The 21,252-nt window shown below is 41.7% G+C and overlaps 1 protein-coding gene across 1 annotated transcript in view; it reads left to right on the top strand.

The window, feature by feature from the left end:
* The first annotated feature begins 1,064 nt into the window (after positions 1–1,064).
* TBCA (tubulin folding cofactor A) overlaps positions 1,065–21,252 on the top strand; it is a 49,251-nt gene continuing 29,063 nt past the window's right edge. Inside the window, exon 1 of the mRNA XM_006027081.3 lies at positions 1,065–1,102. The gene's annotated coding sequence lies outside the window, so the exon portion shown is untranslated. The remainder of the gene's footprint in view (positions 1,103–21,252) is intronic.

Genomic DNA, 21,252 nt, shown 5'->3' with positions numbered 1-21,252 from the left:
CGCGGGCGCCGCTCGCCGCCCCCTGCCGCCCGCGGTGGGGCTCAGCAGGCCCGAGCAGGCCCGGCCTGTCGCAGCCGCCGGGAGCCCCCGGGTCCGGAGCTGCTGGAAGTTTCGCGGGGCGAGCCGCCGGCCCGGCCCGGCCTCCCCTCCCTTCTGCGTCCCAGACTGTTAGTAGTTTTGGGGCCTGCCCTGTCCCGGCCCGGGGAGGCGCCTGGCGGGGGCAGGGCATGGGTGTGGCGGGGTGGGCTGAGAGGCAGGCGCTGGCCGGGCCCTCGAGTGAAGCAGAGGTGAGCGCGCTGCGCAGGGAGAAAACACGCCCGGATCCGACACGCAGCAAGTCGCCGAACTCGGCTTTGAGACCCGAGAATGAGCGTTACGTGTAGTGCTGGCACTTCACCCGTTTGCTCTGACTGCTGAATCATCCCAGTGTCCCAGCTTGGGAAGATCGGCTGGTTGTGCAGTTGCTAACCCGTGGTGCCTTGCGCACCGAGCGCTGGTGTGCCTCACTCGCGTGATCTGGTCGCACTGGGATGTTGCGCACACAGTCTGGGGTGACTGCATTGACTTAATTCAGCGGAGTCAGAGTGGCTGGCCCCTGTGCTAGGGTTGAGGCCTTTAAGAGGCCAGGTATATTGTCAGTAGTCCCAGGAAAGTGGGTGAGAGAGGTAGGTAGCTATGCTGGTTGAAGTCAGGCAGGGTAGGCTGGCGCTTTTGGCCAGCCATAAATTGTATGATTTTCCAGGTTTAATCCAGACTTCAGCTGTCTCTGTATACCCATGGACATCTCTAGTCCAAATTAAAATGGCTCCAGTCCAAATGAACTGTTTTTCATTGAATTAGGATTAAAGGTAATTCAGACTAGGGCAGTCTGAAGTAGGCAATTTAAACTGTATTAATTAACATGTATATATGGTGTTGTTTTTGGAAAAAAACAGCAACTCAGATAAATGTTTGTTCCTTGGGAATGTAGGTCAGCATTGCCAACAGGGTTTTTGCAACATAACTGAGGCTGTCCTTCCTTACCCCCAACAGCCTTTACAAAGTCAAATGTAAAACACCTTTACAAAGTCAAACCTGACAACAGCACCTCGCCAGTGACTAGGTAGGTATCAGTATCCTGACTCAGCCCCCCAGCTCTGCCCAAGCGCGTGGGCTACTGGTCTGTGAAGAAGGGGGCAACCCCCTTGATTGTGTATTAACCCTTAATTTGAATTGACATTTGATTGGCCCTGTGGGATGTAAACCAGTTAACATGGTTTAGAAAATGGTGAGCACATTTACAAATGGTCTTAGACTGCTTCAAAGAGGCAAGCTTTCATGGGCAACAGGCTACTTTGTCAGATGCTGTGATGAAGATTTGTAGTATCTAATGAAGTAGGCTACAAAATCTCACACCACCCGGAACTGGTTAGTCTCTTAGATGCTTGCCTTCCCTGGCAGAAAAATCAATGAGAAGCTACTAACAATAGCAAGGACAATGATTTTTAGCATTTCCTGGTTTGGGCTTTAATAATGAAGAAATAGAATAGGCAAAATTTTGTACTTAAAAAGCTTTCTATCCCTCATTCAAAACAGCAAGCAACTATATATGGGGTATGGTGCTGTACTTGACTATCCAATCTTAAGGTATAGATAGACGCAGCATAACTATCTTAAGAATTAGGGAATATAGTTATGGTTTAGGTAATGCGTGATCTGAACTGATGCAATGTTTCTATCAGTTCCTATATAAGTATAGTGAAAGCAAAACTGGTTTAAAAATACACCAATTTAAGCTCCAGCTATACTGGGACAAGGCATGCTGGACTTGCAACAGATCACCTATGGAGTGCTTTAATTTTGAAGTGCTTTATTTCTGTATTTGTTTATTTGATTTATATGCTGCCCCTCCCAGCTAAGGCTCAGGGTGGTATGCAATGAGAAAACAGAACAGCTTTATCTTTTTATGTTCATACTCATGTACTCTTTCTTGGTCACTTTGCATGTGAGCGCAGTACACAGTAAATTCTAAACTTTACACATGCATAACTTTCTCTTAAATCTATTTTTATGGTTTGATGACTCTAGTGTCAGTCATAAAAACAGTATAAAATACTGTGTATGTATAGCCTGGATTGGGGTTGTTATGGATTGGAACATTTGGTGCAAGAGTTACAGTCAGAAACATCTTAGTGGGAAATAGGGACTGTGCCTAGGTTGAATTTTCAGATTTTAGGCACTTTCAGAAGACAAAGCATACTATTATTTCTTGTGTCTCTAAAAACTCTGAATCCTTAGGCCTTAAAAAAAACTTTACAAAATCTTATAATAAACAATTAATTACACTTTAATATTTTGCAGAAGCTTCTCCAGTCAAACTCGCTAGTGTCTTGTATTTTACTGGACACACTGTAGCTTTGAGAGAACAGTAACAGTTATCAGACTGATAGTACTTCAGATGTTCACTGTTTTATAGACACTAGCTAATTTTCACAACAGTTATTTGAAGCTGTAGGTAATTGTTACCTCCTTTTTTACACAATAGGAAACTGAAATGTGACTCACTCGAGAACACAGTGACTGTCTGTAAAAGATAAGATTATAATTCTGGAGTGTTAATTCTCAGTCCAGGGCCTAAACCATTAGACAGCATTGTTTATTGTTAATAGTGTGACTGTTGCACAAGAATCTTGTGACTTTCAGTTAATCTCTGTAACTTCATGGAGGTATTTTATTTTTTATTACAAATGGGGTTTGTTTGGTAATATTGCTTACTAGATTATGTAGTTGGGAGAAATGTTAGGCAAACTTTCAGGCACAAGATGCCCTTTCTGTGATCTGGGGAAGAAACGGAAATAATCTAATAAACTAACACCAGGTAAAGCAGTGACCAAGAGTTGGTCAGCAGTATACAAATAGTCTGAAATCAAGCAGAGGGCAGGGCAAATTTGCATCTTACAGTTTTTAAATGTATTTAGTCTGTAAGGTAAACCATCAAAACATTTTAACTTTCCATAGGTACAGCAGAGGGATGAAGGCACTGCCAAATTTTCTGCCATTCAAAGAGAAGGAAGTGCTTTTAAAATACACTCAACAGATCCAAGAAAGAGATCTATTTGTTTAATCGAGAGGTGAACTGTTGCATAATATAAGACGTATTCAGATATACAAGCTATTTTGATTTATATACAAACAAGTCTTTATCAGATGCTACTGAATTTTTTGGACACCACTAACCCTAAAGACAACAATTCTGCAGGTGAATGTCACTGATGTTATTTCAGGGAGTTAAAGGAGAAAGTATCAGTTCATTCACATTGGAACTTTTAGAGCTGAACTTAATTAAATGCTAAACAATACCATGCCAAACAAGAGACTTTGCCTTAAATCAGTAAGGGCTGCCAGCTCAGCAAGAACAACCAACAATGATTAAAAAAACCAAAACCAAAACACACCACCAAAAACAAAACCTCTGAGCGTTATATCTACATGGTTCCTTGTTTTATAGGACCTATAGTTCTTGTTTTACTAGCCAGGTCAAAATCTACTTGCATATGTAACTTGGGATATAGGAACCTTAAGAGAAACAGAGATATGCACATGTAAAGTTCATAATTAGGGACCTACTCAAATTGTGATTTTTGAGAACATCAAGAAAAATGTTGTTTTTTGCTATTTTGCATGGAATCACTGCGGGGGAGCCTTCTGCTTGATTTCAGACTATTTGTATACTGCTGACCAACTCTTGGTTGTTTTGGGCATTGTGCGTTGTAGTTGTACAAAGAGGAATGCTCATTAATTTTTTAAGAATAGGTTAAGTGGATGGTGTAGATACAGATGATTCTACCCTGCCTTGAGTAGGGGGCTGAAGATGATCTCCTGAGGTCTCTTCCAGCCCTACTTTCCTACAATTGCATGGTACAGCCTTAGCTATGACTGGAGTCATAGCTGTTAATTAACACATAGGTAGTTCTGTACACTTCACTATGTTGGTGCTGTCTTTTCAGGAGCTCAAATAATTGCCTATGGAGGCCAGAAGTCTCCTAAATAGTACAGCAGTAACACATCCAGATGACTACAACTATATTTTTACTGTATACTTATTAAGTCTTTTTGTGCAACTTGAATTGAAAAATCAGTAGTATTGTTGCTCCCCAAACAGATTATCTTCCACTAGTAGAATGTAGAAATAGTTGAGAAGTTGAGCCATGAAGTATTTTCAAGCTGTCTGCATAAGAACATATGGGGAATTAAAGGTGTAAAGTCAGTCTGTACAATTTGGCATGCATATGTGGATCTCTTCGCTTAGAAAAGTGGCTTTTGATTGCTGGAAGATTAAACTGCAGCAATATAAAGCTGTTTAATCATAAATGAGGGGATCCATGTGGGGGTTTCATGTCTTCAATTTAGGCACATCAACTTCACACTTTTCCGTAATCTGCCTTAACTTTTCTGAGTAGCCCCATGTAGACAAGATATAGAAGAGGTGCATAACATCAGTGAGCATCTTATCAGTTTGAGGGCTAAGAACATTTTTAAAGGGTATGAGTTACTGCTAGTCTGTGGAGCAGAATCTCTACACCAGTGATTCTCAACCAGGGTGAGATTGCATTAAGGGTGATTCTTAACTAGGATGAGATCCCATTAAGGATGATGCATCTCTTGGCCCTGGTGTGAAGAGCTAATAGCTCTCCTCCCCCCTGTCCAATGCCCTGCCTCAGCAGTGCCTGTGGCTACCCCTCTGAGAACAGCCACTACTTCTACTGCAGCACCTGTCATGGTTGCCCCCATGCTCCCAGCATCATGTTCTGCTGTGAGGGGATGAGTAAGCAGACATGGGTTTGCGAGTCAGAGTTGCACTTTGCAGCCCAGCTTGTCCCCTCCACTCTCCCATGCTCCTGAAATTAACTGCAACCAGGGAGGGGTTGCCAGTGTGTGAGACCCCTGCAGGAGCAGCCTTAGTGCTCTTGCTTCCTCAGGTGCAGACTGGGGGTGAGGTGGGGAGTGCATAGACAATGGAAAGGGCACGGCAGACAGGTTGAGGTTCTGCCTTGGCTGCCATCACCCGGCACCAGCTAGATCAGTGGCTCTCCAAACTGTTAGCTTCAGGGTATTGCTCCAAATCTTTTCTGGATTTATATTATAGCTCAGTGATTCTTAATTGGGGTGTTGTGAAATTCAGAAAAAATTATGGAGGGGGTACCCTGAGGCTTAAAAGGTTAAAAAAAACACTGCTTTACACTGTCCTGATCTTGTTGCACTAATTGGGCAGCTGGCTTTGCTGGATGGTCTTTCTGTTCTACCTTAGCATACTCTCCCTTCTCATTAATGGTTATGATAATGCTTTCCTTAACGTTGGAACAAAAATGATCAATTTACTGTTTAACAGTGCTGACTTTTGCATATATATAGTAAAAGTTTTAAATTATGAATCTTGGGTCATGTTGCAGCTTATTTGCCTTGGTGAATTTCTCAGGTTTGTAGAAGGACACTATCTCCAGTGTCACTGGGGCCACTTTCCTGTCTAGCCTTGATTTAATTTGTTCTGTGTTAACAGGAGAACTGTTAAGAATTTCTCTCCCCACTCTTAGAGGTGGATTTGATAACAGGTCATGCTGTTGTTGGTAAACTATCCATGTTTGTAGGTCATACACAAACTAGGATTTGGTAATCCATTAATGGGGAAGAGCCAGTAGATTTGTGGTTACATCCTAACAAGTAATATTTCTGTTTAGCTAATCTAAAAAGTGGCTTAATCACTTTTTAAAGCTACCTCACTAAATAAATTCAAGCTCAGATAACCTGCTGGAGAACAAGTGAATCAGTTGATTAAAAAAACTTTCTTAAATATATCTTTATCCATTTCAAATTGGTAATGGTTTTAAAAACTACTGTGAACAAAGTATGTTAGGGGCATGCGAAAATAGCACTGACATTTGCCCATAGTTTCCCTCTGATTAAATGAAAGTGACACCAGTAGATTAGAATGAGACTAAGACAATTCACATTGCAATTGTGTTAGTTTAACTTTAACAATCTTTTAACACTCTTGTTTAAATGTAGCTGACATACCATAATTACAAATCTACAAGCCTTGATTATAGAATTTTACATCATGAACCTATGGGGAAAGTGTATTGATTTTTGTAAAACAGCCTTTTCAGAAACCACCTTTCCAAAACTGTGGAATCTTCCCAAGTTCTTTTGCCTGGAGCACTGATGTTGATTTTAGCCTTTTTTTTCCCCAAGGCATCTTCACAATGGTGGTCAACTTTTTATTTTCTTTTTAATACACACAATTTATAATTTTCTTGTTAATATAGTCAGATGAAATTTTGTAAATACAAACAAATTTATTTTAAAAAGAAAATTATTTATTTAACCAGTTAATTGAAAAAAACCTGTGTTCAGTTTCAGTATTTAATGTTAACGGAATACAGAGTTTGCCAGAGAATGATTAAATGATTAAAAGCTAAATAAATTGTTCCAACCTTTAAAAATGTTTTTAATCGAGATACTTTTTATTTTAATTTATGCAATTATTTAAAGTAGGGAATGTACATGGAAGGGAGATAATTTAGTGTATTTGGCAATTTAATAGTCAAGTAAATGTATATGTATAACCTGTTCTCTCAAAACAATCTTCTACCCTTCATTTAATCTACATGTAATCCTGTCTCATTTATTCTGTTAGCCAGAAGCACCAATATTTTGAATCTTACTCTTAGTGCTCAGATGAGCCTCCAGTTCCTTCCATCCAGCTACTTATTTTGATGAGAAGATAAGGTTAGAGATGCACTGATAAAGATTTCTTTGGCCAATACTGATTTAACCAGCCTTATCTGCTGATACTGATCCAATAGCTGATATATAGCCCAGCAGCTTGGAGAGCAGTGTCCGGCCATTAAGTCTGTGGGGGGGAGGGGGAGATAGAGGCCCCCCCCCACGGTGAGGGAGGGAATAGGGCAGGGGCAGGGTGCGGGGCAGAGCCATAGGCATTTTGTCTGGGGTCATGGGGGGGGCAGGGCAGCTCCCCACTGCTGCATGCACCCCTGAGGCAGGCATGTACAGCATGTGTCCCCTGGATCTGTGTGCTGGCCTCTTCCAAGCAGAGGGGCTGCGCTTGGGGTGGTGGGGGCAGTGCTGGGAGGGGGAGCTACAGAGAATTTTGGGGTGTCTGTAGCCTGCCCCATAGCCTTCCCCCCCCAGTGCCTCTGCTGCCTGTCTGAAGCATAACCTTGGCCCAGCCCCCCTGCCGGGAACAGGCTGGAGCAGCCCCTGGCCCCAAGCCCACAGCAAGCAGCCTGCCTTTGCCCCACACACAGATCTGGGGGGCACATGCCCCCCATGCCTCTGCCAGGGGTGCATGTAGGGAGCTGTCCCCCTCCCAGCCCCCAGATAAGCCGCCTGCAGCTCTGTCCCGTGTCCCACCTGTCTTACTCTAGCTGGGCAGTGCCTGCCCCAGCCCCACTCCCTCCCTCGCTGGGGGGGGCCTGACTCTGCCCTTTCTACACTTCCTCCCCTAGACTTACCACCAGATGCTGTTCTCCAAGCTGCCGGGCTGCATTCCTGGGCACATGCATGCTGCAGCTGCACATAGCCTTTATTGGTGACATTATTGGCTATATCGGCCAAAAAAGGCCTATTGTGGGTAATGTCAAATTTCCTTTTATTGGTGCTGGTCCGGTATGGACCGATATATCGGTGCACCTCTGGATAAGATGCCTGTATATCACATCTACAGAAACAAAATTATATGTTATAAACTGATGCACTCTGAATCTGCCTGTAGCTTTTAAGTGCTGAAAATACCATAGTGTGTTAACAAAGGACTAATATTTAGCAAAAACAAACAGAGAAAGTACCCTTTGGCTGTTTTATCATGTATAAAAGTGGCCCATGTATTAGGGTGGGGGAAATAATTCAAAAGGTTAAATAAGAAATCATCAAGAACAATGATGATTTCTCTGGCTGGTGAATTTGGTAGAGAGTGAATCATCAGAGATTGGACCTTTAAGAGAAGAGTGTTCCCTCCAAAATATTAATTCAGAATTAGACAAAGTAGGCAAAAGTGGCTGATTAATTTTTATTCTCTGAACTCCTGTGATACTCTATTCACATTTGGCCATGTTATAAGCCCTTGAAAAATTGCAGATGTCACATGCTCAGTAGAATTAATAGAATTTAGCAGCTAAATTCTGTGAAGGCTCTTTCATCATTGAGCATACAACAGTCTTAGAGGACTTCTGAAATTACTGTTTGGAACTATGGTGGGTCCCAACACCAAATAGAGAGCACTCTAAATGTTGTATAGGAAGAGGGAGCTGCCTGATTTGAATGCAGGGGGGAAGGGAGTTGGACATACATGAATGAGATGAATAGATTGGGACATGCAGTTTGGAGCAGGGGCACAGATACCAGGAGACTAGTGGGGGGTATCCATATCCTTATCTAGCCAGGGATGTTGTAACTAGGCAAGGAGAGAGTGGAACTGGAGGTTGGGAAAGACTTGAGTCTGAATTAGGAGATGGATTGATTGGAAAGGAGCAAGAGTGGGTGATGGTAGGAACTAACTCAGACTGAGGCACTGGAGACTGTGAAAGTGGGCAGGAACTGCAGCTGGGAGAGGCTAACGGGGGGTGGGGGGGGCAGAGAAAGTCACTAACTGGATGAAAGGACAGGTGGGAGACAACCTGGGATTGGCTGGGGAAACAGATTGGGAATGGGATGAGAAGCCTGAGGAGTAGAGATGAGCTTTAGCTAGGTGAAAAGAATGGACTGGTCCAGATAGGACTGGTAAAAAGGCATTTTGAAGAAAACAGTAGAAAAGGGTCATGCACGGAACTAGATGGAGGCATCTCCTTACCAGAGTACCCACGCTTCAGAGTTGAGATGATTCTTGAGTCTCCCCATTCCTTTGTTGGTGTATCTCATCTTTTAATGCTAGTCCACATAGAGGACAACCATCTGCTACTGTTGTTAGCTCAAGTGGAAGAGGTTTTTTTGCACAAAATTGTGTGCAGCATTTAAAAATCATGCATCAAAAGTTAGGAAATATCAAAATTAGCGTCTTCTGGCAACATTAATTTAGTGCTTCTGTGAACATGTAGTTTTCAATTACACGATCGCAAATGAGTGTTTCCTCAGGACATCTTTTTAAATCTGTGTGTAGGATGGATTTGCTCTTGGGATGAACCATGGATGTGATGCTAGTCAAGTCAAAATGTTACTTTAAAAATTGTAGCAGGTGGTCACTGATTGTCTTCATTTTTCTGGGATCCTGACATGAGACCTGGAGGGGTTTTTTTGTTTTGTTTGTTTGTTTTGTAGAAATGCTGGGTATAGACATGACGGTCAGTAGCAGCTGTATATTGAACAAATATAATAAGCATTCTGGAAAAAAAAATCAGACTGTAGAAAGAGATGTTGGATAAACTTTTGGGCACAAAATGCCCTAAAGTTTGTCCAGTATCTCTCCCAGCTGTAGAGTTGGTCCAACAAAAGGTATCACAAAAAAGCTCTTGTGCCTTATACATTTCCTGGACTATCACTATTGTGACAGTGCTCCAACCTTGCTATAGGGATCTTAAATTGCACCCCAAATTAAGGGATACATCTGACCTTAAACTCTGTGCCTCTCTTCCCAGTTGTATAATAAGGATAATGTCCCCTCTGCTCTTCTGTCACGTGTTGTGAAGACAAACCAGTATTTTTGAAGTCCTCAGATATTGCAATATTGCTCAGATGAGTGGTAAAGAAAATCTAATGAGGGGTTGAATATGTATATGTTGTGAGCAAGCATTGTGCCACACATTCAACAGTGAATGTAGAACAAAATAAGGAATAACAGATTAATAAATGAATCTAGTTTATACAGTGCATCAAAGAAAGCAGTGGAGGATGTATGTGATCATGAGAGGTAGGGGGAAGTATATGATCATATGATTTGGTAAGTAAACCTGGAAGGTTTACTAAAGTCATTTTATTAGCTACAGTGGCTAACATAGGGTTATAATCGAGCTTTGTCCTGACTCTGGGGATATTATATTCTCCTTGTGATGGCCTCTCCAATTTCAGAAGAAAATAAATCCATGAAGTTAAAATCTTGTTCAGTAGTGATACAGCCATTAAATTAGTTGACTGGCTATGGCTAGATGAAGGAGCAGGTTGTGGTGATTTTATTTTTCTTGCCTCTTAATATGTTGTCCATTTTCCTATGTCTTAATCATGCTATCACTTATGTCCTGACACATGTCATATTTCTGGTGCAGTTAATGTGTTAATCAGGGCATAAATAGCAGCATGCCACACATCCATTGACTTTATGGCTGCATAAAATGGCAATCCAGCCACAAAGATATTATTATTTTTAAAAACATTTAACATCTTTGTGTCTGTTTTATATGACAACATAAATTGAATGTGTGGCATGCCCCATCATTCTGATGCTGACAATCAACTAATTGTCAGGATCCAGACAGGGGTGGCAGGAATTGTGATCAAGGAGGCCTGGCTGGGCCACATATGTGATTTAGCACACTTGCCCCTGATCCCTGGCTAATGTGACTGATCCAGTTCTCTGCAACCAAATTGGCTTCTAAAAGCACCACTCCTTTTAAAGACGTACAAAAAACTAGAACTCTTGGTTCCAAAATGATACATTTTATTAGACCAACTGGGGAATTGCAAGAAAATTGTCCTTTTCTGCAAGCTTTCAGGATCAAAGTCCCTTCGTCAGGATTTGGGAAAAGTATAGATGGTACGAGATGGTAAAAAGTCTCCATAGGTAGGAAATAAACTTCATTTTTGCACAGAGGGAGCTGAAGATGGAAGGCTGTCCCTCTGGGTCCATGGGAGTGTCTTTGTGAGCTGTGCTGAGTAGCTCTTTGATGTGTAGATCAGGTAGAATTCCTTCCCTGGAGGTGTCAGATGGCAGGCAGGGAGGCAAGAAATCCTTCTTGCGGTTCTGCAGTGAAGGTTAAAATCCAAAATCCTCCTTTTAAAAACCTGCAGCCTCAGAGGCACACTGTGTCACAGCCTCAGTCTCCTCCAGCAAGTCTCTCATTCAGAGCTCTCCCTGGTTCTTCTGACTTCTTACCTGGCTTCAGCTTTTTATGACTGATCTCAGATCTCTCCTGAAACCCAGCATTGGTTCTGCACTCTTTGGTTTTCCTGGCATCCTGACTCAGTTTGTCTGCCTTGACCCTGTTCTTAGATTTTCTCTAGAACTCAGCACCGGTTCTCTAACCCTTGGATTTCCCCTCTTGGCTCCAGTAACCTGTGTACCCGCCCTGCTGACCTCCTAGTTGCCCCCCAGGGCCTATCCATAAGCCTGGATGCCTACATTTCAGCTGAACCCTCACACTGAGCAGCCCTGGGTCTGGACACTGGCTAGGGGTTGCCTTGGTCCCAAGGCTGACAGTCAGCTGATTGTCTGCATCAGGATGTAGGCTGACCAATACTGGCACCTTTAAGAGCCTTGCTCTGCAGTCCCCAACCTTTAAGGTTTTTGGATTCTTTAAGGTTCAGTAGCGAATAGAACACGCATTCACCCTTGAAGGGAGGGCCTTAGACCAGGTTTCACCATTTTTAAACCAGTCTGTGTGTGCTGAACTTTTGTTCTGTTATGGGTATAGACTAGTTTCCAATCACTTATACCGATAAACGTGTAATATCTGTACCTGGCCTTTGAGCATAGGAGAAAAAATAATTGGGGGAGGGGGGCTGTGCACGTATGTGTGTGTGTGCGCACCCCCCACCTCCACCCAGCAGGTAAGTCTGTGGGGGAAGGGCAGGGAGATGGGGAAAGGGGTGTGGTGGGCAGTGAGTGAGGGAGGGAGTGGGGCAGGGCCTGGGGTGAATGGGGCCCCGGCCGGGCAGTGGGACAGTCGGAGCCCAGATGGCTTATCCAGGGGGGCGGGGGCACTCCTGCCACTGTGCACCCTGGCGGAGGCCAGTGGGGCACATGCCCCCCGATCTGTGTGCGGGGCAGTCCAGCAGCAGCAGGCATGTGGCGTTGCACCACTCCTGGGCAGCTGCAGCAGGGCACAGAGCACAGCAGCAGCCGCCTTCACCCTACACACAGATCGGGGGAGGCAGGGATGTGCCCCTGGGCCTCTGTTGGGCTGCGCACAGTGGTGGGAGCCCCCCCATGCCCTGGACAAGCTCTCTGGGCTCTGATTGTTCCACCACCTGGCCCACCAGGGCCCCATTCATCCCAGCCCCTGCCCCACTCCCTCCCTCACCACAGGGGCCTTGATCTGCTCACACCCAGCCCCTTCCCCTTCACAGAATCGACTGGTACTTGCCTGCCATGCTGGGCAGCTAGTGATCCACCCCCTGGGCTGTGATCCTAGCTGTATGCATGCCCTTCCCCATCCCTGCTGCAGCTGCCTGCAGCCCATGGCGAGTTGCGTTGCAGCCCTACCCACTGCTCTGTGTTTGTGTGGGGCTGAGCCCTATTAGTCCCAGCCCTCTGCTGCCTATGCCAGTAAGTCTTACCTCCCAGGCCCCTAGTCACTTTTGTTGCTTTGTCCTGGATTCTTTTCAAACTGTCTGCATCCTTCTTGAAGTGTGGAACCCAAAGCTGACACGGTATACCAGGTGATGCCTCACCAGTGCTGAATAGAATAGAAGCATCCCTTTCCTTGATTTGCAAATGACACTTTTGTTAATACAGCCCAGTATGCTCTTGGCCTTTGGCGTACTATAACCCTCAGGTACAGCTTTGCAGTACTACGGTCCAGCCAGTCATTCCCCCATCTATTTGTGCATGCAGTTTTTCTGTCCTAAGTGTAGGGTTTTGCACTTGTCCTTGCTGAATCTCAGTTGACTGATTGTGAACCATTTCTCTAGCCTATTCAGGTCATTCTGGATCTGATCCCTACCCTCCGTAGTATCTTCAACTCTACCCAACTTGGTGTCATCTTTAGATTTGCTAAGTGTGCACTCAACTCCATCATCCAAATCCTAAAGCAGTTGTTTTCTAAATATCTAGGGAATATGAATGTCTTCTGGGCAGAATTCTCCTGCATGTTGCTGCAAACTTAATGTTACCATTAGGAATGAAAATAGTTGTAATTTCATTACATCTTAAACTTGTTTGTATTATGGTAAATTCAAAATAGAACATGGACATGCATTGTCATACATCAAGTTCAGATTCATTTTCTGGAATTTCACTGGAAACATATCTTCCCCCCCTTCCCTACAATCTTATTGTTTACATGCCAAACAGACTTTGCTAAAATTATTATGAACTAATCTATAAACTCTTGCCTCTAAGTTAGATCTAAGTTGGTTGGTCTTCTTATTTCAAGATAAGGTATAATGTATTTCAAAACATTCTGCTATCTTTTATTAGATATACTGTGCATGTTTTTTATGTTCTAAGTGTAAGCTGTATAATTTTGTGCATCTCAGAGGATTGATTGAAAATGTTGATAAACTAGATGCATAAACATCAAGAAGATTAATGTTTCTCAGAATATAGAAAACTTAATTTCCTATTAATGATTTGACCTATGTTTCCCCTCTAACCAGTTATGTTGCTCTGTAATGGAAAATAAAATGAAAAGGAAGATTAGGTGTTGGAAACAGTTGTACTCAGCTGGAGACTGTGACACAGCACCTTACACTTATAGAAAAAAACTTGAGGTTTAAGTGTAAATATTGAGTCTAATTTAAAATAGTAGTTAAAGGACACATTAAAAAGAACACAGGATACAAGGTTTTAGGGGGAAATAGCTATACATGCTTGCTGTAAATGAGTTAAAGATTATATTTTGAGTCTGAAATGAATGCACAGATGAAAGTAAATATAAAATAAATACAAGAAATTTCCTGAAAAACATTGGGAAGATCTGCAGGCATATACACATAGAAATGTATATTATGTCTGTACGTGGAAAACTAGGTGTAAGGAAGTTCAGTATGAAATTAGAAAGGACAGGTCCCTTGCAAGGACAGCTGTTTTATTTGGAGATAAATTTCCTATCTTCAAAAGAATATGAGACACTAGGCCCAAAGAACACTGAATGGATTCAGATCATGCCGGGACAAGAATTGTAAAACCTGCCAACATATCCGCACCAATATCTACACCCCACAACAAGAACCATCACTATTGCTGGAGCTTACACCTGCACCTCCAGAACTGTAATATATCTCATCCAGTGCACTAAATGCCCTGATGGAAAATATGTAGGAGAAGCCAAACAACAACTGTGTACCAGAATGTACATGCACCGAAAGTCTCTATCAAAGACAGGTAATTGGGTATTCTTGTAGGGGCACGCTTCTCACAAGACAGCCACTCTCTCCAATCTCTCTGTTCTAATCCTCAAAGGGAATTTACAAAACACTTTTCATAGGCAAGCCTACAAACTTCACTTCATAAATCTGTTGGATACAAAAAATCATGGACTATAAATATTGTATTTATGGCACATTGTAACCTACCTGCCATGTGATAACCCCAGGTAACTGCTCTACATTTTACCAGCTTCATTCTGTCACTAGGTCAACATCCCCACCTTCTTTTCCACCTTGGCGAACATATAACAGCAGCAGACTCTCCCAATGCCTGAAGAAGGGTGTTTGTGCCCAAAAGTTTGCAAAGAACAACTTTTCCAACAATTTAGTTGATCTAATAAATTATATCACATTTACCCAAAGAACCATGTCAATATGTGTCCAACCAACACCCCCAAACGATTTGGAGTTATCTCCAAATAGTAAAACTTGTCATTCTAGATCAGGGTGGGAAAAATGGGAGATCCAGGCAGTGGTCAGACTCCATTTCCCAGCAGCCCTTGCTGCAGCCAGTTTCCATGGAAGCGGCAGGGCAGTGAGGGCATGGAGACTGGCCCTGAAAGTGTTGGCAGGGCACGCGGCTGGATCGGGACTGGGATCTTGTAGTGACAACAGTGTGGTTCAGAGCTGGGGCAGAGCCATGATCTGCCTGCATGCCCCTGGCAGTGAATCGATCACAGCTCTGCCCTGACCCTGGAGCAGCTTCCTGCCCAGTCACATGCCCTGCCAGCATTGCTGGGGCCAGTCTCCATGGAAACCCTGGCCGCGCACTGTCACCACCCTGCTGCTCCTGGGGTCTCCATGGAAACTGGCTGCAGCAATGGACTTCTTGATCCTCTCAAGTTTTTCTATGTCCTTGTTGAAGTGCGGCACCCAGAACTGGACACAGTACTCCAGCTGTGGTCTCACCAGTGGAGCGTACAGTGGGAATATCACTTCCTTAGTTTTGTATGAGATGCAATGGTTAATGCATGCGAGCATATTGTTTGCCTTGCTGGCCACCTGTGTTCTAGATAGATGTGAAGTGTCAGTGGAATACTTATACATACTTATACACATGTTGGAATATACATGCTGGAATAATTTAAGTTAAAATATTCATCAGCTAGAAAGGAAGGAAGAATAACTTTTTTATCAATACTTTTAAAGGGAAAAATGTAAAAGTACCTTGTAAAACAGAAGAACTCTAGTTATCAGTTGTATTTTCATTATGTGAAAGGTGCCTCAGTAAGACCTGCCATCTTTCCTGGCATCTCATTGGACTGTAACACCTGCTGGAATGTAAAATAACATGCAAAAAGTCTTAAATAAAATGAATGGGAAATCATCAGATTCTATCAAAGCTTTTCATGAATTTGAAGAAAGAATATACTAGATGGTAAATTCAGCCACTTCTACTTTTAGAAAAATCTAAATTAAAATGTATTTGCTATCCGAGTAGGGCTGCATTGTTGTAGCTGTGATGGTTCAGGGCATATTTGAGATGCAAGGTTTGTGTTGTGATATATTTTTGGACCAGTTCTATAGTTAAGAAAGATGTTAGGCAACTTTTTGGACAAAAACTTCCCTGATAGCTTGTCCAATATTTTCTTAACTATAGAGTCAGCAGTAAAAGATATTAGCAAACAAGTCTTGCTTCTGTTTTACTATCCTACCAATTGTTGGGTGGTTTAGATGGTAGCTGTCTCTTTAGTCAGGGCAATTAGTGAGTAATTTCTTCTTTGTTTTGAGTTCTTTTGAATTACATTTTTCTTTCTCTTTAAAGAGAGATTGTTTGAGAAACAGTGGAATGAAAGTGAAATGTTAAGATAATGGTTATGCCCAAAATGCAGATGTTGCTAAATTACCTTGTGATGATCAAGATGGAGAGACATCGAAAAAAGGTGTTCAAGGCAAGATAACTCCAAATTGTTAAGACTGTGCAAAGCTTTGATCCCTGATTCAATTCAGCGGAGATACAGCCCGATTCGGTGGCCAAATCGCTGAATCTGAATCGTATCAGGAGACCCTTTAATATTTCCAAATGGAATCAGAACCCTCCGAATCGATTTGGCAATTCAGCCATAGACACAGCTTTAAATGGTTTTTCTGTATATCTCAAGGTAGCAGGCAGCTTGTGCATGCTGAGATGGTGGGGTGGATGGAGCGTCCCACAGGTGTGCAGGGGGCTCCCCAGCGCGCTTAGTAGCAGACCCAGAAGTGGACAAAAAGCACTTCCAGTCCACTTCCATGTCTGCCGGGGAGCACGCCAGGGGGGCTCCCTGTGCCCTCCCAACTCAGCGACTGGTGCCTCCTGGATCTGGGGGGCCACCCAGGGTTCCCCCATGGCCAATCACCGAGCTGGGGGATGCATGGGGTCCCCCAGTGCGCTCCCCTGAAGACCCGGAAGCAGACTGGAAGTACTTCCAGTACACTTCTGGGTTTGCCGCCAGGCATGCGGGCGGGGGCACCCCTGCGCTCCTGTGGGATGCTCCATCCGCCCCAGCATCGCAGTATTTGCTAGCCACGCCTGGTACCTTGAGGTGTGTAGAAAAAACATTTAAAGCTGTGTCTGTAGCACGATCGCTAATTCAGATCACTGATTCTCCAAATCGGCATTGAATCTTCAGTTTTGGATTCGGCTGAATCAAATCGGGGATAATAATCCGAGTCAACGAATCAAATCACTGTCCCTGATTTGGGCCAAATCTGAATCGAATACGGACTGTTTTGCACACCCGTACAAATTGTATGTATGAGTAAAACATGAGTTGCTAAAGTTAAAAATGACAGACCTTGATTTACTCATGTTAACTTTTTCTTTTTTTTTCTATCTTGTTCATTACCAAAGTATGCTGAGCGCCATATCTACACTACTGCTTACAATATACATTTATGAGGAAGAAAAGTATTACTTTTCCCATTTTATAGACAGAAGCAATAACGATGGAAAGCAAAATAGCTTGCTATTGTGGTATAGCCATAAAATGTTGGACAACCAGGCACCTGCAAATTACCAAATTAGTCGATGGGAGGTGCTGCATTGTTTAGAAGAACGTAGCACATTATTTCATGTAAAGGAGGTTTTTTCCAGACGCAAGAAAAAATCTAAGGATTTCAAAATTTGCGGGGAGGGGAAATTCAAGGTGGAGAAGAATTAAGTTGAGCTACCACAGTGATTGATAGTACATGTAATTTTTAGTTCATCTGGTGCACACATGACCTGAGGAGATGGTTGTTCATTCATCAAACTGGTGAAGTATAGAGCTTTTTAGCTTTAGTTCAGATGTCTTGTGCCCTAGCTCACTAATAATTGACAGATATCTGGCTGTACAGTGAGTTGGTGGTCTAAATCCCAATGAATAATTTGGCCCCTTTGCCTGAGCTAAACAGAAAGATCAAGAGCAATGCATTTAGTCTTCAGGCAAAGGCATCTGACAGGTGAAAAGACTATACTTCACAGATAACTTGGGCTCTTGTTAGGGTGTTACCCCATCATCAGCCCCAGTCCACATGCACAAACCTCTTCTGTAAGCTTAGTAATTAAAATCTAGGCTGAATGGACTATGTCAGTTTTGGTTACAGTTTAGCTGCTGCTTGTCTTTGGACTAGTAACCCACCCACAGAGCCATAAGGACAAAGGATAAATGACCCAAGTACTGGCATCTTCCAGTGCCTTTCCACAATTTTTGTCCTCACTTCTGCTATGTTCACTAGAAAAGAATTACAGAGCAGCTCAATATACTGTAGTACAACAAATCAGCCATAGTATGAGGAATCATCCAATATGCCTGAGAGATTGTACTAAGATATTCAGGCAAGTGCAGCAGCAGTGGGGATTTGGCAGTTTGTGTGTGGTTTTTTGGATCTCAGACCTATGTACCATTCACCAAAGTGAACTATAGCAAAGACACAGCCTTAGTGATGGTCTTCCCCAAACAGGATGGAGGACCTATATATAGTGTACGTTTTGGGAAAGCTTATTGACCTAAATGAAAAAATGAAGGACTTAAGTAACAAGCAACACTAGCGACCAAAAGGCACTACTAAACCCTTGTTTTCCTACTGTATAGCAGCTAATACTTACAATTTTGTGAAATTCCATTGCAAAGCAACTGTTAACATGTTTCTTATGTTTAATTGTTCCTCAGTTAAAATTATCTGCATAAAGCTTGCCCACACCCAAAACACTTTTACTTTCAGCATAGACTTTTCTTTAAATTAACCATGTTTTTTTCAAAGAGATATAGCTTCCAGATGGTAAGCATGGGGAAAATGAACAAGTATATTTTTAATGACTGAGTATATTTAGACTAATGTTTAATGAAAGGACTCCGTGGCCTGCAGGTGACCAGACTGTAAACTGTAAAGGTTTGGAAATGATCTTAGCATGTTTAAAATCAACTATACCTTGTTTGCAACCAGGAAAAGAGCTACAAGGTTTGAGAACATAAATTGGTTGAAGTCATAGTATAATTGATTTTATATTCTTAATGTTTATAAGGAGTTGTAGTGATGGCCCATGTGGTCTTTAGTTAGGTAAATATGAGTTTGCTGTGGGGTTTTTTAAGATAACTTTGTTAGTCTCACAGCAACACATCTTTGTGTTTTTTCAATAAATTATAACCTCATGAAAATTCTGTTTTAATTCAGTTTTTATTAGAGAAAATCCATTTATTATATAGAACATCAGAAAACCAACCATTCCTATCAATAAGAATATGTGGGTTTGTAATAAAATCCTGAGTCTAAAAAGACTGATCATTAAAGTCCATTTTTCTTTAAACTTAAATCTTAATGATTTGTTAAAAATTGTGTCTAAAAAGGATAATCATTGTCTCTGTTCAGTTTGCGGGTCTTGATATGTTTTTAAATTGTGCCTTTTGGACCAAGTTGGACATACAGTTTGGTTTGGAGATAAATCGTGGACCCTTTTGTTACCTGTGTCAAGTCACTGGTTGTACCTTGACTCAATTGCTGTTTCAAAATGAGCAGCTTTAGTTGTTATGCGTAACTATGTTCGGCAGTATTTTAAACATAATCAAACATAAATAATGGACTCTAGTCTATTCAGTAATACATGCATAAAACAAAGTCCATCTCCATAATTCTAGCGTTGATTTATTATATTCCTTTCTGTTCTTCTTAATTTCATCAGAATAATTTATCAGTGCACATTTTCAGAAGGATTTCGTATATGCGAGGTAGTAAACATGTTTGTTTCATATACCTGTGCTTAAATCAACAGTTTAGGTAAAAACAAAGTTCTCATTTTCCTTTTCTATTCTCCAGTGTGTGTATAGTAGAAATTATTCTGGCCTAGTTCTTCAGTCAAGATTTTTCTTTCAGGTAGTGTTTGATATTTCTGTTTTCATGCAATTTTAAAATACTTTTAATAACAAATAAATAATAGATATGGAAAAATTGAATATAGGCAAATTAATCTGAATTATATGGACCCTAGCACATCAATAAATTTTAACTAGTGAATTCCTGAGAATCTCAGAAAATTTGAGGAAGAGCTAAATACACACTGTTTGCGTTTTCAAAGCATGATCAGTCAAGGTTTGCAAGGGATGAAGAAAGAACCGATCCTGGCATTAGAAAAGATGCAGTAATTAACAGTAGCTTGTAAAACAGAAGAAATATTAGCTTGTTAAACATGGGGAATAATAGAACCATTAACAACGCATACCAATGATTTATAAAGAATAAATCATGCCAGGAAAAATTTGACCATAGTTTTGGTGACGATTTCAGAGTTCCAGAAAAGAAATGCAACAAATATCTAAATTTGCTAAAATGTAATGTCTCAATCTCTACCCCCCCTGCCCCCCCCATTGGCGCAGTTTTGAACAATTCCATGATTTAAAAGTTGATTGATTTTTTGTTTTTTAAACAATTGTACATATTAGTGGGAGAAATTATACACTGGGTGCTGCAGGGAGCAGTGTTGCATCTTGTTTCATTTGAAATCTTGAACATTGCATTGATTTATAAGGAATTCACTCTGGAGTCTCTAAGTGGCAGTGAGACCAAAAAAATAAACAAAGACCTTTCAAAGTATGAAAATCTGGCCAGGTAAATAACAAAATTTGTTAACTGTAAAAAATGGAAGACGAGAAGCATGTTTGGGGAACAGGATGTATTTTTCAATACAGAGTACTCAGTGCGGGGACAGATGAGAAACAGGAATGCTGAAGGAGGCCTTGATCTGATCACAAACTCATCTGATAAAATGTTTGCCATAGAATATAGTGAGATTTTCTATTGATATGTTTAATTATATATGTGCACACAGTTGTTTTATATAAAGTATTTTGTTTGGAAGTGTTGAACCAGAGAGGTGAAAACTTGTCTTTCTTGTGGGTTAGATTTTACATAAAATCTTTTACTTTTCTGGTATCCTCAGTAATACATTATTGAACTAGAAATTGTGATTTATTAAGCAGTATGGAAGAATGAAAGCTGACATTTTCAAATTTTACCTGAAATTTGGCACTTACCTTCATCACTTGTTCTAAAGGTATTCATAACTCCTGAGTAAAGAACTGGGAAATTAATGTAAAAAATCTCTTGATATTTGCAGACGAGCTTTGCTGAACTTATTTGAAAATATGTAGTGTGGCAGGTTTGCTGCTTTCTTTAACACAACAGGGCTTTCCTGAATCATTCCAGTCAATACCCAGAAGAATCTTTCACTGGGAGAGCACTATTCATCTTCGTGCAGCCACTGAACTTTGCTCCTTTCTCAGCAAGAACAGAAGATCCTGAAAGACACACTTTTTCTTTCAGCAAATCTTTTACTTGTCCCCAGAATTAATTTGGAGATTTTTTTTCCTAAGACAAACCCCTGGGTGAAGAAGGGGAATTCTCACACTTTTCTGAAGTAGGTATTTTCCTGAGATTTCTTAAAGGTCATACAAGTGTCAATACTGAAAAAGCCACGTTATTGCGTTTCTTATTATGTATCTGCTTGAT

This window comes from Alligator sinensis, unplaced genomic scaffold (genome assembly GCF_000455745.1).
Source record: "Alligator sinensis unplaced genomic scaffold, ASM45574v1 scaffold159_1, whole genome shotgun sequence".
Taxonomy (NCBI): Eukaryota; Metazoa; Chordata; order Crocodylia; family Alligatoridae; genus Alligator; species Alligator sinensis.
The sequence above is the reverse complement of the archived record's forward strand: the minus strand, read 5'-3'. Positions and strand labels throughout refer to the sequence as shown.